Below are 17576 nucleotides of genomic sequence, written 5' to 3' on the forward strand. Positions count from 1 at the left end.
ATTAAATACTATGATCCAGAATAGAGCTAAAAACTTTTAATTTTTAATTTTTAAAATTTGCTGACTTTAAAAAATGTAATTGTTAACTACAGAATAGAAAATTATTCAGATTTATTATATGTGAAAAATTTAAAGGAACTTTTTTTAAAAAGAAGAAAAGATATCAGAGATATTCTTAGAAGGAGAGGCAAAATAGGTGCATTATCTACTAAAAATGAAAGGTTAACAGGAGAAATCAAATAAGAGTATAAGATATTCATTAGAGGGAGAAAATTCCCTTTACCCACTATTCTAAGAGGAATAATAATAAAAGAAAACAACTTTGAAGACAGCTTGTAAACACTGTTCCCATATAATTTGGCATGGAAAACAAATTTAATTAAACATGAGCCTGCGACTGGACTTGAATTAAATGGAGAGAGTATACTTTTATGTCATAATAATTTACCTATTCATTTTAAACTTTGTTCCATATTTTAAATTCTTCAATTTAAACCCTTAATTTGTTCAGAAAACAAATCTATTGTCGAAGAGAGACCTCTGAAGACTTCCTCACTGATAATCAGTTTAATTGCTCTTCAAAATCAATGGTAAAAGAAAGCATAAATCAGAAGGTTCATGGCTGAATTATAATAAGTAAACCAAGTTAAAATTTCATAAATATATACTGGGGTGATAAAGGCTACAAATAGATCAATTATTAAGTCAATAAAGTATGGGGACCATGAAATCAGAAATGCAATCACTGCAATGCCCAGAGTTTTATCTGCTTCTCTCTCTCTCTCTCTTTCTCTCTCTCTCTCTTTCTCTCTCTCTCATGCTCTAGCTTTGTAATCTTCTGTCTATTCATACTTTCAATCTTTCTAGCCTGTTGTTCAGCTACTAGAAAAATCTTACAATAAAGAATGACCATAACTAGAGTGGGAATAAAGAACAACAGAAAGTCTATCACATTACTCAGGTTTGATTCACAGCAAACTGACAATCTCCCACATAGGTGAGGGCACTTACTAATTTCTCCAGTCCATCATTATTGAAATCTATATATAGAATTGAAAAACTAAATGAAATGGCAAGGAACCAGGAGAATGGGATACAGATTCCTGAAACTGACAGAGTGAATTTGGTTTGATAGATCAGAAGATCAGTGACAGCAATATATCTATTAATAGAGATAAAGCACAAATAAAAAATGGAACAATAACACAATGATACATCAAAACTTGAGTGAAGTTTATAGTAACTTTCCCCAAAATACCAACAAATTTCCATAGACCTCATCATGCTGAAGGGCATTACAGTGGCTCCCACTAAAAAGTCAGCACAAGCCAATGCAGCAGCTTGAAGTGAAGGATTGAAATCATGACAATTTATTAAGCATTTATTGTTTCTCTAATTTTTTCTTTTACTCATCAGTCCTTTAAGGATGAAGTTATTTATCCTTCAACTAATTTTATACATTTTAGTGGCTTCTAAATGAACATAAATTTTATTTCATTGTCATAATTAAATGTGTTTAACTTTTCTGCATTTATTAATGAAGTTTATGCCCTAATACAATTTCATTTTTTTGTAAATAAACTATGGATGAATAGCTAATTAATATCTATATTCCTTTCCATTACTGTCCAATAATCACCAGACACCTATCATCTTTAGCTGTTATAAAAATTTCCTTCAAATTTCTAACTTGTTCCTGGTTTTTGTTTTTGTTTTCGTTTTTTGCTTTACAAGTCTAAAAGGGATACCTAAAAGAGATATGTTATAGTTTTACTATTTCTTCCTTTACCTCATTCAACATTTCTTTTAAATATTTAGGTGTTATTCATCCTACCAAATACTAATTTATTGTCTTTGGTGCCTTTCAGCATAATGAAGGTGCTTTGTTTATTTTAATCAAGCCTATTTTTTTCTATTATCATATAAAATCATAGTTGCTACTCCTACCTTTTTTTACTTCAACAAAATCCTAATAGATTTTGCTTTCATTCTTTAATTTTAACTATGTACTAATCTTTTTATTTCAACCACGTTCTTTTTAAACAACATATTGTTGGATTCTTTCTAATCCATTTTGTTATCCTCTACTACTTTATAGATCAGTTTTTATTCACATTTTGTGATCATTAATTGCATATTGCTTTCCATTCAATTTTCTTATTTTTCCTCCCCTATCTTCACAAAGAAGTTGGTGAGAAGTGGAAAATATACTAAGCACCAATCCTCTGTGTTAAATTAAATCTGTTGCTATTTCTCTGCCTCTCTTTTCCTCTTACTTTAATACGACATACAACTTCTTACATTTCTCTCTTTTCAAACCTCTTTTCATAATCATTGCTTCATGATTAGATTTATTTTTCTTATGATTCATATCTTCCTGAATATATTCCTGAACATACCTTCCCTCTAATACCCTTGTTTCTTCGCCCTATTTAATCTTAATTTCTGGTTGAGTAAAAATGCTTTCTGCACTAACCTTTGAGTTGGCATGAATTCCATGCTACTTTGAATATTTGAAATAAAAATGAGGTTCCAATGATACCTAGATGAAAAAAAAAACTATATGAAGGACAGATGAAACGAGGTAATGTCTCCAGGCAAGGTGAATACACAGGAAGCTTTTATTGGCGGGTTTAAGGTTTGTACTCTTATCTCAAAGAACCGGAGTTCAAAGAAACAATAAATAGTGGAGAATAGATAATTCCTTATTATTATGGGAGATTTCCTTTCCATTGCTGAAGTTACCTTGTTAAGTTGAGAAGCATTTAAATACCTACTATGTGTCAGATTTTGTGCTGGATGCTGGGGATTCAAAGAAAGGCAAAAAACAATTCCTTATCAGCTATCCACAATGAAAGGATATGCTCTTTGCTTTAAGGGTGTGCTTTCTATAGAAAAGAATTGAATAAAATGGTTTTGTTTTTAGTTCTAAGAACCTCAGAATGAGGATAGCCTAAATCTTCTAGAACATTTCCATTCTGAATGTCCAGCAGATAAATAAAAGTCAGATTTTCTGATTATTATTTTTCAGAAAGATCATATGGTCATAAATTTAGAACATGATTCAAAGCTAAAAGTGATCTTAGTAGTCATTGAATCCAACCCCCTCATTTTCTCATTTTACAGATGCAGAAAATGAAACTGATGAAGGTTAAATAATTTGCCTAATGTCACATAGTTAATATGTATTTTAGGTAGGATTTCAATTCAGGTCTTCCTAAATTTAAACAAACACTGTATCTACTAAGAAACCCAACTGTCTATGGTTCAACTTCACTTTTTATTAATCATGCAGAATTTTATCATTCACTGCAACTTGCAAAAAATCAAGAAAAAAAATCCATGTATCTATCAGTAATCTCAGTTACTTCAGTAGAAACTTCTAAAGATTTTAATTTTAGCTACTAAAACTTTGCCAGAGCTTTTAGTATTATTCCCCCAGCAGCAAATGTAAAATGTTTATACTCAGGCCCAGGTTTTTAATCCATTAAGTCACAATATTTGTACCTGAGAAGTCTCAGATGACCTTTTGTACCTGAAGGCTTGTATGTCTTCCCTAAGAGGCTGTCAGTAGGGATTCTATTTAAGACTTTATACCCAGCTGTTCATTACTTTCATGATCATGTTTTCAATGTAACTTCAAACAATGTATCTATTTAAGGGAAATAAATGAACAAGCCAAGGATTTAGTGGGGATGATGAGTATTCTTTTTTTTTAAATTTATTTAATAGCCTTTTATTTACAGGTTATATGCATGGGTAACTTTACAGCATTAACAATTGCCAAACCTCTTGTTCCAATTTTTCATCTCTTACCCCCCCCCACCCCCTCCCCCAGATGGCAGGATGACCAGTAGATGTTAAATATATTAAAATATAAATTAGATACACAATAAGTATACATGACCAAACCGTTATTTTGCTGTACAAAAAGAATCAGACTCTGAAATATTGTACAATTAGCTTGTGAAGGAAATAAAAAATGCAGGTGGGCATAAATATAGGGATTGGGAGTTCAATGTAATGGTTTTCAGTCATCACCCAGAGTTCTTTCTCTGGGTGTAGCTGGTTCAGTTCATAATAGGTCTATTTTTGACCTAGGTGGCAGAATCCTGCTGTTGTCTTGACCTCAGACACTTAATACTTCCTAGCTGTGTGACCTTAGGCAAGTCACTTAACCCCAATTGCCTCAGTGTAAAAAAAAAAAAAAAAAAGCCAAGGAGACAGTTAAAATTATAACCTTTTGTCTTCTACCCAGAAACTATTTGTGAAGAGCTTTACATGCCCAAAGAGATTATATTCAATCCTAGAAACAATGGAGAACTGTTGGAATATATTGCATTGGGAAAAGTTCCCTGACATAATCAGACCTGTTTTTTAAGGAATACAATATTTGAAGCTATGTGAAAGATAAACTGGAGTAGGGAGTGGTTTTAAACAAGAAGATCATGTGGGAAATGTTTGCAGTAATCTGGGTGATGATTTATGAGAGCCTGAATTGTAGTCATGGTAGTTTGAACGATAGGGAAACGTGAGATTTTTGGAAGCATCTTTCTCATGTCTCTCCTTCACTCAGTGGCTTCCCCTAGGTTACCATACAAATTCCAGAGTCTTATATTGAAGGGCCTCAACAGTCTGACACCAATAGACATTTCCATCCTCATCTCCTACCACTCCCCTTTTCACAGTTTATTCTAGGTAAACTTCAGTATTAAATATAAAATCAGAAATTTAAGGCTGGATAGGACTTTGGGTTTTATCAATTTCTAGTTGAGGAAAACAATAATTTATTCAAGGTCACCCAGCTCATGATGAAGGCAATGTTTGAATCTAGATCCTCTGAATCCTACTGCAAAATTCTTTATCAATGGAGCACACTGCTTCTAAACAATTATTGTCTCATCATCACTTCTGCTATTTTCATGTCTTTGCTCACCCTGTCCGGTTTTCTTGGAATGTACTTTCCTCTCTTCTCATTCAATTCTTTAGCCTTTCCTTCAAGACTCAACTCAAACACTATTTTATCCTTAAAGTAACTGCAGACTCTGGCTCCCCACTTTCCTGAGAGAGCAATCACCAGTAACTATTACCTCCTATGCTTGGCCAAACTAGAATGGTAGTCTATGGAGCATTGGATTTGAATTTAGGAAGATGAAAGTCCTAATCCTGCCTCAGTCCTTTTCTGTGTGAAGAACCTGGGTAATCACTGGACCTCTCCAAGCTTTAGTTTCTTCCTCCATAAAATAACCTATAGCCCTACAAAATCTAATTTGATGATCCTATTCTCATAGCTTTTTGTCTGGCTTGTTTACATTTATTTCATTCTTCTCTCTCTCTCTCTCTCTCTCTCTCTCTCTCTCTCTCCTTCCAGATAGATTTATATTACACATATAAATGTATGTGTATGTGTGTATGTGTATGTGTGTGTGTATTAATGCATGTGTATGTTTCTGTTATTTTTGTTATTCAGGTGTTTTCATCACTTCATGACCCATTTGGGGTTTTCTTGGCAAAGATAGTAGAGTGCTTTGCAATTTCCTTCTCCAGCTTATTTTACACATGAAAAACTTTAGGCAAACAGGATTGTGTTTGCCCAAAATCATAGAACTATTAAGTGTCTGAGGCTGGGTTTGAACTCAGGTATTCCCGACTCCAGGTTTAGTGCTCTTTCTAATATACCACTTAGCTGCTATATTAGTATAAATATTCATATATTCATCCATCCATCCATTTGTTCTATCTATCATCTATCTTTTATTTATATTTTATCTAATTTTTATATTTCCAGATTCTGATACAATGCTCATCAAGTAAATAGTTTTTAAGAGAAATTTTTGTTAAACTTGTAAGTGAGCCAATATGTTTTTATTATCATTAATAATAAAATTTTATTGAGACACAGTATCATTTCTATATGTGTTTCCTCCTAGGGGTTGTTGACTGAAGTCATAGGGACTAGCAGGGACATGACCTCCAGTCTCCATTTAGGAGAACTACCAGCCTAGTCAGATTTACCCAAATACTAACTTTTCTACATGCCAACCAACAACTACAAAAGGAACTTATGTACTTTGCAAAGCTTGGGATCTTTTATTTTAAGTTTTGGTAAAATATTATAATATTAGTGAACTTAATCCGCTGATAGAGTACAACATGTAATTAAAGGAGGGCATTTTTTTTTTTTTGGTGCAAGTATTCAACAATGCCCTTCCAAGAGAGAGGCTTGTAGTCAATAGGATAGATATATCCTCAATTTAAAAATCACCTGATATTTTCTTTTGAAAAGGGGCATTCATATACCACAAAAGAGGAAGTAGTCATAGGGAGAGTTGACAAATTAATACTTTTTTTACTGTGTAATTATTGAAATTGCATATGTATCTTATGTCCTCTCCTTTTAATTGTAGGGAAAAACCATTACTTACATATATGTGTATCACTCAGGTTGCTAAATGGTATTATGCCCATATTAGATGCTTTGTATTTGTTGAGTGAAATTTCTAAGATGTATAATTGCCAAAGCAATCAAGAAAAACATTTTAATAATTTAAGCTCATCTAAACAAACAAAAACATAAATAATCAGTTGCAGTTTAGTTCCATCATATGAAAAGGAAAGAAAATAAAGACATATAATCAACCAAGATGTTTTGTGAATGAGTTAATGAAAAAACTACAGGGCTACATCAGCAAAGCACATGAATTTTAGACAAAAGGGAAAAATGATCTCAGGGAAATTCCTAACCCCTATGATAACCAAGGAGGAGAGTTGGATATTGGTATACCAGTTAGAGAGAATATATAGTATGAGTAAGAGATAACCTCTATTAGAAAACTATCCCTATCTTCCCCCCTGCTCCCATCATACACAGGAACTTAGTCTAACAACATTCAAAGTGTTCTAGCCATGGTATAACTTGACTAATATTATAGGGAAATATTAAATGATGCCCTTTCCTTAGGCAGGAAGAGAAAGAGAAATAAGCTTTTCCCAGAAGCTGCCACTTTTTGTGGGAAGTCAGGAATAGGTGGACACATGCACACAAATAAAAATTGAACAAATAGGGAGGGACAGGAATGTGAGAACTGAGATATTTCACAGGACTTTGGGAAATTTTGGATACAAAATGAAGTAAAGAAAAAGAATAATTTAAGAATGCACATTAGGGAAAGAACAATAGTGGCACCAAAGAAGTAAATGAGAAAAAACCCCAAAGCAAAGGAATTATTTAGAGCAGAGACACTAATATTAATCCTTTGAAATATCTGTCAGGAATTTTTTTTTTTATAGTAAAGTAAGAGGAATATACAACTGCCCAAACTCTGAAAACCATTTTGACCTTGCTACTAGTTAAAGTCCCAAATTTCAAAACATAAAACTCTTCCAAACTTCCTGTAATTGCCAGAATCTTGGAGTTTGTTCTGTCAAATAAGAAGAAACAGGAAGAGGAGTGAAATTTTGAAAACAACTGGTAAGCACTACTTATATACAATTTGGCATGGTAAATAAATGTCATTGAGCATGAACCCTGAAATTGGAATTGGGACTGAATATAGAGAGGATACTATTATCTCATAATAATTCACCTGTTCCATTGTTAACTTTGTTCCATATTTTTAACTTCTTAATTTTTTTCAGAAACCAAATCTATTGTTGAAGAGTGACCTCTGAAGATTTCCCCAGTGACAATCAACTTAATTGCTCTTTGAAACCAAGGGTAAAAGAAAGCATAAATTAGAGGGTTCATAGCTGAGTTATAATAAGCAAACCAAACTAAAATTTCATAAATATATGTTGGGGTGATGAACCCTAGGAATGCATCAATTATTGATTCAATAAAGTATGGTAACCATGAAATCAGAAATGCAATCACTGCAATGCCTAATGTTTTGGCTGCTTTTCTCTCCCTCTTAGCCACTCTGGCTTTATAACTTTCTGAGGATGACTCAGTTTGGCTATTAATACTTTCAATCTTTCTAGCCTGTTCTTTAGCAACTAGAAAAATCTTACAGTAAAGAATGACCATAATCAGAGTGGGAATGAAGAATAACAGAAAGTCTATCATTACCCAGTTTTGATTCACAGCCATCTGACAACTTCCCACACAGGTGAGAGCACTTACTAATTCCTCCAGTCCATCATCATTGGCACCTGTGTAAAAAAGTGAAAAACTAAATGTAGTGGCAAGGACCCAGGACAAGAAGATGCAGATTCCTGAAACTGACATGGTGAATTTGGTGGGATAGACAAGAGGGTCAGTAACAGCAATGTATCTATCAATAGAGATGAAGCACAAGTGGAAAATGGAACAATAACAAAATGATCCATCAAAAGTAGTGTGAAATTTACAGTATCTCTCTCCAAAATACCAACAACTTTCTACAGACCTCACCATACTGAAGGGCATTACAGTAATTCCCACCAAAAAGTCAGCACAAGCCAAGGAGGCAATAAGATAATTAGCTGGAGAATGTAGCTGCTTGAAATGAAGAATTGAAATCATGACCATAAGGTTTCCCAAAATAGCCAGCAGAGCTCCTGAGCCAAAGACCAAGTAGAGGATTATTTGGGATCCAGGGGAGTAGGAAGTTTTAATGCAGGACCCATTGACGTTCTCATAGCAAAGCTGTGAAGGTTGGGACCCATTACTGTTGCTTATCATTCTTCTCTCTGTTTATAAATATCTTTTGCTTTTCTTGGTAATCACAGAAAAGTTATCACTGATATTTCCAATATTCCTGAGGGAAAAAAGACAAATGCATGTCTGGACAAAGTCAAATACTATCCTTCAAGAATTATGATCTATTTCATTGAAATAGTTCTAAAACACTTCACATATTGCTAGGCACAATAGGTGGTTTATAAATACTTAATCCCTTTCCCCTTTCCTATAATTGTCTCTCTCCTCTGTTATACTCAGTATATGTCATTTTCACAATAGAACTGCTTCCCCTAATCTAAAAACCACTTTGGTAAATAGCTTTGCATAAATCTCCTAAGCATCTTCATTAAGACAGTGAATGTTTATCTACTTGCTAGCTTTTCCTTCTGACATTCTCAATGTGTACCTTTGACAAGCTTCTCTGCAAAGTTCAGTGAGATAGTGAACGATTCCTCAGTTCATGAGTCATCTTTTATTTGCCCTTCTTCAAATTGTCAGCTCTCAATTAATGCCCCTCTACCTCTTGGGAGCTCAGCCAGAGAAGTGTCAGAATACCCCTAAGATACAATCCCTATGGGTTGGATGTGAACTAAGAGAAGAAATTTTTTTCTCCCTGTAACCATTAATAAAGAATTTATTCCACTCCACAAGTGTTTATTCTATTGAAATATAAATTGTCCATTTTGTTTTGTAAGTTTTGCACTTTCTGTATCTTTGTTTTGTAAATTTTTTTTTTGATGTTGGAATTCATGGAGAATATAATGTTATCTGTGTGTGTGTGTGTGTGTGTGTGTGTGTGTGTATGTGTGTGACAATGTATGAGATACAGGTGTATACATACTTGTATAAACACAAATGGCTACATATATGTTTGAATAGCTACTAAAGCTTAAAATTAGACTTTTTAGACATCCTGCCTACATTTGCATAAAACATAAACACACATATGAATAAATATATATATATATACATATATGTAGGTAAATATTAAATTTTTTGTGCTCATTAAACAATAAACTGTACTTTCTTAGATGTTGGCTGCCCATATTAGAGCATAACTCCTCAATAATATTTTTAGAAGTTTTTCCATTGTTAAATGTTCCACAGACCACAAATATGTTTGCTTTTTTACATTTAAGTCTTTTTAAATTTTGATTTACCTGAATATGTCTTAATTAGAACCCTTAGTCATTTCCATATTATATTAAGACATCAGAGGAGAATGTTATTGGAAACTGAATCCATATTATACATATTTATTTATACACACATATATGTGTACATAATTTCATCAATGTAAGAAACTTCCACTGTGGATGTGTCTTTGCACAAAGGAAATTGGCAATTAGTGTATAACTTGCAGTCCGATAGATTTCTGGGGGAGGGATTAGGGAAGATACTGAGAGGTTAAAAGATTTTTTCAGAAACCCTCATGTGTCAGAACTCAGGTCTTCATAATTACAAAGCAAGCTTTGCTTCTATTATTTAATGCTGCCCCTCCATATAGAGGGTGTCACAAAAGTATTAATGCAATTTTATACTTTAATAGCTTAAGACTACACTAAGATCTTAATAGTTGAAGACTATAGTCTTGACTATATTCATATATTATACACACATACCTTTACACATGTAAATTAAATGTATAAGCATGTATAGATATAATATGCACATAGAACACCTATACATATATGACACCTGTTTTCAGGAAATAGAACAAGATGTTTGAATCAAGTAATATCTGGAAGTCAAAATCAATATTTGACCTTAATGACTTTCTGTGTGGCATAAAGAATCCCACAACTTGTCTATAAGATGTGAAACAAACTTGAAATAAGACTTCACAATGGTGCCTGTTTCCAAACTGTATTCTTTTCTAATAGATCTATTCAACAATTGCAATTGGTTGGGGCTGGGGTGGAGTGTATCTCTTTTTGTTTGTCCTTCACTTTGGAAGAGGACCAATGATCTCAAGAAGTGATGTCTGGAGGCAAAAGGAGGCAATATGGAGGGGTTAGAGCTTTGTCAGATATAGAAGATGTCACCGTCCACTATATTCTAAGATATCACATGTTGACATGACTTTTGTTTTGCTATTGGACTTTGAAAATTCTGAAAGAGTGAAGCCGTAGACTGAGCAACTCTGTCTCACTTAAATCTCACCAATCACCTTATGATATAACTGATCCTTTTCAAAAAGGAAGAATGAAAAACAGTAATGGCAACAATAGTGGAAGGACAAACTCTTTGGAATCAAAGGTCCTAAATCTGTTCCTTTTTCTACCACTTAATATTTGGGGGCCTCAGGCAAGTTTTTAATTGTCTCTGCCAACTTTGTCAACACCTCTCCTAGGAAAGGGTCTGTTTCATTTTTTCTTTCATATTCCCAGAAAGTATCAGTGTCCATGGTGATCTCCCTAGATCACAATGCTTTTTTATTACTTTCAATAAGCCATCCACTGGGGCTTAGTTACCTTCTGAGTCAAGATTATATGATATCTAAGTTCTTAAACTTTTCAGTTTAATGAGAATCGGCTGGCAGGTGGAAACTCAAAGGGGATAAGGAACCCTGAAAAGGTCCTATTAAGCCTTCACACAAGAGGTTTTAGGCCTCCTGAAAATATTATTGGTATTAATTTTATAATATACATATTTATATGTATTTTATAATATACATATTATAATATAAAGACTTCACAATAGTCTTATTCCAAGTTTGTTTCACATCTTATAGACAAGTTGTGGGATTCTTTATGCCACACAGAAACTCATTAAGGTCAAATATTGATTTAGGCCTCCTGAACTATACCTACCTGTTATTTCATTGCTGTGAAGAACTGATGGTATGGAAATTCCTTCACTAATGATAGCTGCAACTTGTCTCTCATTTATAATATCTGGGAATTGGCTGTGGGTACCCAAGGGGTATGTGACTTGTCCTTGGTCACAAATATATTAAGTGTCAGAAGTGGGAGAAGATTCCAAGACTCTAAGTCAAGATTCTGACTCCAAAACCAAGCCCCAATCCACTAGGTAATTTTGTTTCTCTTTGCATTAATCATAAATAAGGAGATTACGCTACTCTATGTGTACAGTAACTTAATAACTATAAAATACACATTAGGAATAGGAAGATTTTTAGCTCTTATTTTTGTAGTTAGGTGTGCAGTGGACAGAATGCTGGAGTCAAATCAGTCTAGAGAATGACAGCAGGCATAGCAAGTGAACTTTTAATTTTTCTTCATTTTTCAGTAAGAACATTTCTTATGGATGTAAACTAATTTCCCTTATTTCCAAGGCAGCTATGTACATGTTCAATGAATACAGTATTACAAATTACATGTATTAATAATGAACATTCTTAGTCATGGTAACTCATGATTAGTTGAGGGGATTGGGCATTAAGATTATGAGACCTTGGTGAAAATCACCCTCATTGATATACATGATCAAAAAAATAGTCTTAGCTACTTTAATGCCATGAAACACATTTATTTCATGATATTGTAGCAAAGGTCTGGAGTTATATCCTCCTAACTCTTTAATCATTCTTCTAATACTATAGGACCCTGATAACCTTTTTTATCCTCTTAGTGCACTCACTTAACTCTCCACCTGGGATAGTATCACTGCTGGGCTAGTTTCCTAAGGTTTACTCCTATACACAGCTCTACTTTCAATTTCCAGGGCTACTTTTCCTTTGAATCCATGATTATCTCTCTTCTCTGATGAGGTTAAACTCAAAACTTCTTCCCTCAACATTGCCTTTCTGTGTATATATCTGACTAGAGTATGTGTATGTCTCAACTCCTTCAATTGTAATTGGAAGTTCATTGAATCAACTAAGTTGCAAACTCAATTTATGTGTCTCCGCTGAAAAAGTAGCACCTACACTAATAGATGCATGCATGGTCTGTGCAGGGTTTCTTAAGCTTTTTCTGCTTGCAAGCCCTTTTCACCTGTTAAATTTTTATGTGATTCCAGGTATATCAGCATATAAAAAAACATATACAAATAAAATATTTACTGATAATAAATGATAACTTCTCAACTCCACATGCAGTTCAACCCCAGACATGACCCACAGTTTAAGAAAATGGGGTGTATGGGATGGAAAAGGGAGAAAATCCTAATACCACTTCCACTTCCTCAACCCTGACCTCTGGCATAAACAAGGGATCATGTTCCATAGAACTGCTCTAATTTGTGACTTCCTAACTGATTGGAACTACTCAAATGTCATTGAGGGAGACCCAGAGGTATAAATTTCTCTGTGGATAGTTAAGTTCCCGTTCTAATATGTTAATATTTCATAAAGGAATCACCACACATTTTTTTACAATCTCTACTTCCTCTAATTAGATACTAGGCTTTCTGGTTTGAAGGGCTTGATCAAAGACCAATTTCCCCACAAAAGCATGAAGACAAAGTTACACAAAGGCATTAAGGGCTCTCAAGCTCAGTTCCTTCATATGTAAACTGGTGATAAGACACTATCTACATTATCAAACTACTGTAATTAAAAATTCTTTATAAGCCCAAAAGTGCTATATAAATTTGGGTTACTAATATAACTTTTGGGTAGATTTGAGGCTCAGCTTGCTTGGGGTGAGCGGAGTTAAATTCTCAAAGTATCCTCCCTCAGTTTCCATATTTTCTCATCTGGAATTGATTAAAGACTGCTTCCTTAAAGTCTTCAGGATTCTTTTTTTGCCAAGTCTTTCTATTTTTATTTTTTAACTCAGAATAAAAGTGCCAGATTAGGAGTCCTTGGACCCTTGACTGGTACATCAACAAATCCTATTAGATATATGAGGGTGATTTTGACTTTAATATGATGACCTTTTTGGATTATCTTTGATAAAAAGGAATTTAATGTGATTATTCATGCTTCTTGCTAAGAATGGCTAAATGGTGGATAAATGCATTATTTGCAGATTTAAGTTCTTCCCATGGGACTCTTCTATTATTTGATTGTTCTTTTCCCATATCAAAAACCTTGTTGCTAGTATAAAGCCAATTAGAATTCTAATTACACTCTTGCATAGAATCTCATTTTTCATTTATCTACTAGGTAGCAGTTATCACTAGTTCATGAATGATAAAATGTGGATCAAGGCTATTGTTTTGCCATCAATGCAAACGCAACTCATCAGCAAATTAAGAGTTTTATAAAGGTTAAGTGACTTGCGAACAGTTAAAGAACTAACGTGTCAAAGATAGAACTTAATCTGATTCTATGGCTGAGGAGGAATTATTTAAATAGTTTTTTATTTGTCCAAATACATGCAAATATAGTTTTTAACATTCAGCTTTGCTGTATCTTGTGTTTCAAATTTTTCTCCTTTCCTCCATCCTCCTCTCTTCAATAGACAGTAAGCAATCCAATACAGTGCAATTTTTTGAAACACATTTCCATGTTCATCATGCTACACAGAAAAGGTGAAAGAAAAAATAAACACCAGAGGAAAAAAACCCAAGCAAATAAACAACAACAATAACACAAAAGTGAAATTTCTATGTTCTGATCCTATTTCCATAGTTCTCTCTCTGGATGTGAATGGCTTTTTCCATCACTAGTCTATTAAAATTGTATGGCTTTCTTAGATTATTAAATTCATATTAATGGAATGAGCAAATAGTTGCAAAAGGAAATTATTGTTATTTGCAATAATTGCTAATTAGGTAATATTATTAGTGTTATGTAAGTATATTATTGATTACGAGGCAATTAGATGGTGTATTAGATATATACTGTTGGCCTAGAGTGAGGAAAACTTGGGGAAATCTTTCTGCCTTACTTTCTTTAATTGGCAAATGGGGATAATAATAATAAGGTTGGCATAAGGAATATTGAGATTATATTTGTAAAGTTAATGGAATGAAAGAAGTGAGAGAGACCTAGTAACATAATGAGTTGTTTAGAGCTGACACAAGTAAACATTGTTACTTTGCAACATCTGTCAGCAATTTTTTAATATTAAAGCCAGAGAGACATAAAACTGCCAATACTCTATAAAGCAATATGACCTGATCTACTAGAAAGAATGACTCTTTTTTATCTTCTCTAAAAGGTGGTGATAATTAGTTACATATAGCATAAGTCATTTTGTAATTCTTAATCAATGAAAATTTAATTTAAAATTTAAAAAATTCAAATTTAAAATTTAAATTAAAAAATTAGACTTAATAGTCTATTTAAAATTTAAAAAGAATATTTAAAATTTTAAATTTAAATTAAAATATATTGCTGATACGATACTGTAAACAATAGTCTTTTGCTTATGTTCATTTCACTTTTCACTATTTCATGCAATTCTTTCCATGCTTTTTTCTTTTTTTAATTATAACTTTTTATTTTCAAAATACATATGAAGATAATTTTCAGCATTCACTCTTGCACAACCTTGTATTCCAAATTTTTTCCATCCTTTCCTCCACTCACTCCTCTAGACAGAAAGAAATCCAATATATGTTAAACATGCTCAATTCTTCTATATGTATTTCCACATTTATCATGCTGTACAAGAAAAATCAGATAAAAAAGGGAAAAATTATATAAAAAAAAAGCAAGCAATCCATGTTCTTTTTAAAAATCACTGAGCTCATTATTATTATTATCTTTTGCTGAGGGTCACATGTCCAGGAAGTGTTAAGCATCTGAAGCTAGATTTGAACTTAGGTCCTCCTGATTTCAGGGCTGGCGCTCTATCCAACACACCAACTAATGCCCCAAACTCATTATTATTTTCAAACTCATTACAATTATATACCACAACTTCTTCAGCCATTCCCCATCTAAGGGGCAGACTTGAAATTTCTAGTTGTTTGCTACCACAAAAGAATTGCTATAAACATTCTGGAACACATTTTTTTCCCTTTTTTCCTAATCGTCTTTGGACATAAACTAGGTAGTGGTTTTGCTGGATCTGAGGATATAAGTAGTTTAATAACCCTTTGGTTATAATTCCACATTGCACTCCAAGATGATTGGATAAATTCACAATTCTACCAACAATGAACTAGTGTCTCTATTGTTCAACCGTCCCTCCAACATTTATCACTTTCCTTTTCTATCATTTTGGCCAATCTGATACATGTAAAATGATATTTAAAGGTTTTTTATGTACATTGCTCTAATCAATAATGCTTTAGAACAATTTTTCATATGAATACAAGTTATTTTGATTTCTTCATCAGAAAACATCCTGTTCATTATTGCTGATATGTTCAGTGTATTTTGTGCCTATAACATTTGAAATTAAAATTTTTATACCATTTAAAAAAATCACCCTCTTCTCTCTTCTCGCCTCTCAAAAAACCATCTCATGTAACAAATGATATTGTAAAGACCAAAAGAGTTAAAAAATAGAACAGATCATTTCATCAAAAAACTTTGAAAATATATTCACTTATCACATTTGGATCTACCATCTCTGTAAAAGGGTAGAAGTATCTTCACATAGCTCTTCTTTCAAGACATTCTTGTTGTTATTGTTATTGCGTCATGCCCATTTGGATCTTCTTGGCAAAGATTGTAGAATGATTTGCAATTTCCTTCTCCAAATAATTTTATAGAAGAGGACAATGAGCTAAACATAACTAAGGAACTTGCTCAGGGTCATACAGCTAATAAGTGTCTGAGGCTCAGATTTGAGCTCAGATCTTCCAGATACTAGGAGTGTCACTGCCAACTGTGCCACTGTGCCAATATTTAAGAACTAAATATTGAAGACTATTAAAAGGAGAGAATCTCAAATGGTTTGAGAAAATTAAAATATCATTAATAATTGACCCATATGGAAATATCTCTATAATATTCTCATGAAAATGAGCTATACTCATCAAAGGCATTCTTAATGAAGGCATGACAGGGGGAAAGTTAAGTTTTTGCAAATGATATTTTCTCACACATCACCTCTTTATGGATAACCCTGAAAAGATTCTGAGAATCTAAGAACTCACTGTATTTACTGTGATCTTTTTCCTTCTACCTGCCCAAGCTAAAGTTGAGAGTAAGTTCTGTCCATGTTTGTGGCCTTCATAGGATCCAGTAAGACACTGGCAGCCAAACTGGTTCCCAGTTTCCTGCATAGTTACTTTGATAATCACTAGGCATTGAGTTGACTTTATTCCTCTTTGCAGTTTCCAAAGCTTTAAGAAGTGTGTAACCTCACTGTTTTGTCTGTCTCAGCAGTAATCCATAAAATAAGTTCTATACCCACATTCAGTTCTATCAGGCCACAGCTAGAATCTCACTTAAGGTGTTTGTTTGTTTTGCCTGACATTGACTTATGATGTCCCTGTTCAAAACTTGGCTGCTTTTTGGTACATTTGTCAGAGTTCATGCTGGCTCTCCTTACTCTCCTAATCTATCCTAGTTTCTTACCTAGTTGCCAGAACTATCATTTTTATTGCTTCTATGATTACCTAAAGCTGATGGCTTCCCTCATTTCTATTCCCTTATCCCACATTCACTCCCAATTCTCTCAGTCTTCGTGGTTTCTTGTTATACAGTTCTAGATTGGATAGAGGATCTTTGCTTTATTTTTCCACTTTTTAGTCATAGACCTTTTAGATATTCTTTTCAGAAACTTGTCAGGTTTTCCATTGGAGATTTGGACTTCTCTATGATCTTTCATCTCCCCATCTTAATTAATATTCTACTGTTGAAATTTAAAAGCTGTTGATGTGTTTGTTTGTTTGACTTTTATACCCTAGACCTAATGTACCTTTCAATTCTTTTTCTACATTCTTGCCACATCTTATGATCTGCCAAAGTGTCCTCCTTGTCCTTTCTTATACATAATAAACTGTTTCTCATTTCTGTACTCTTGAACTGACTGGACACCATCATATTCTGTAGTGTCATCCTTTCTTATCTCCATCTCATTGAATTCTATATGTTCTTTAA

At 33.4% G+C, this 17576-nt stretch overlaps 2 pseudogenes; both read right to left on the minus strand.

The window, feature by feature from the left end:
* Positions 1 to 485: 485 nt before the first annotated feature.
* LOC116423591 lies at positions 486 to 4664 on the minus strand (annotated as a pseudogene).
* Positions 4665 to 7597: 2933 nt separating this feature from the next.
* LOC100932283 lies at positions 7598 to 8662 on the minus strand (annotated as a pseudogene).
* Between the last annotated feature and the right edge of the window lie 8914 nt (positions 8663 to 17576).

This window comes from Sarcophilus harrisii, chromosome 4 (genome assembly GCF_902635505.1).
Source record: "Sarcophilus harrisii chromosome 4, mSarHar1.11, whole genome shotgun sequence".
Taxonomy (NCBI): domain Eukaryota; kingdom Metazoa; phylum Chordata; class Mammalia; order Dasyuromorphia; family Dasyuridae; genus Sarcophilus; species Sarcophilus harrisii.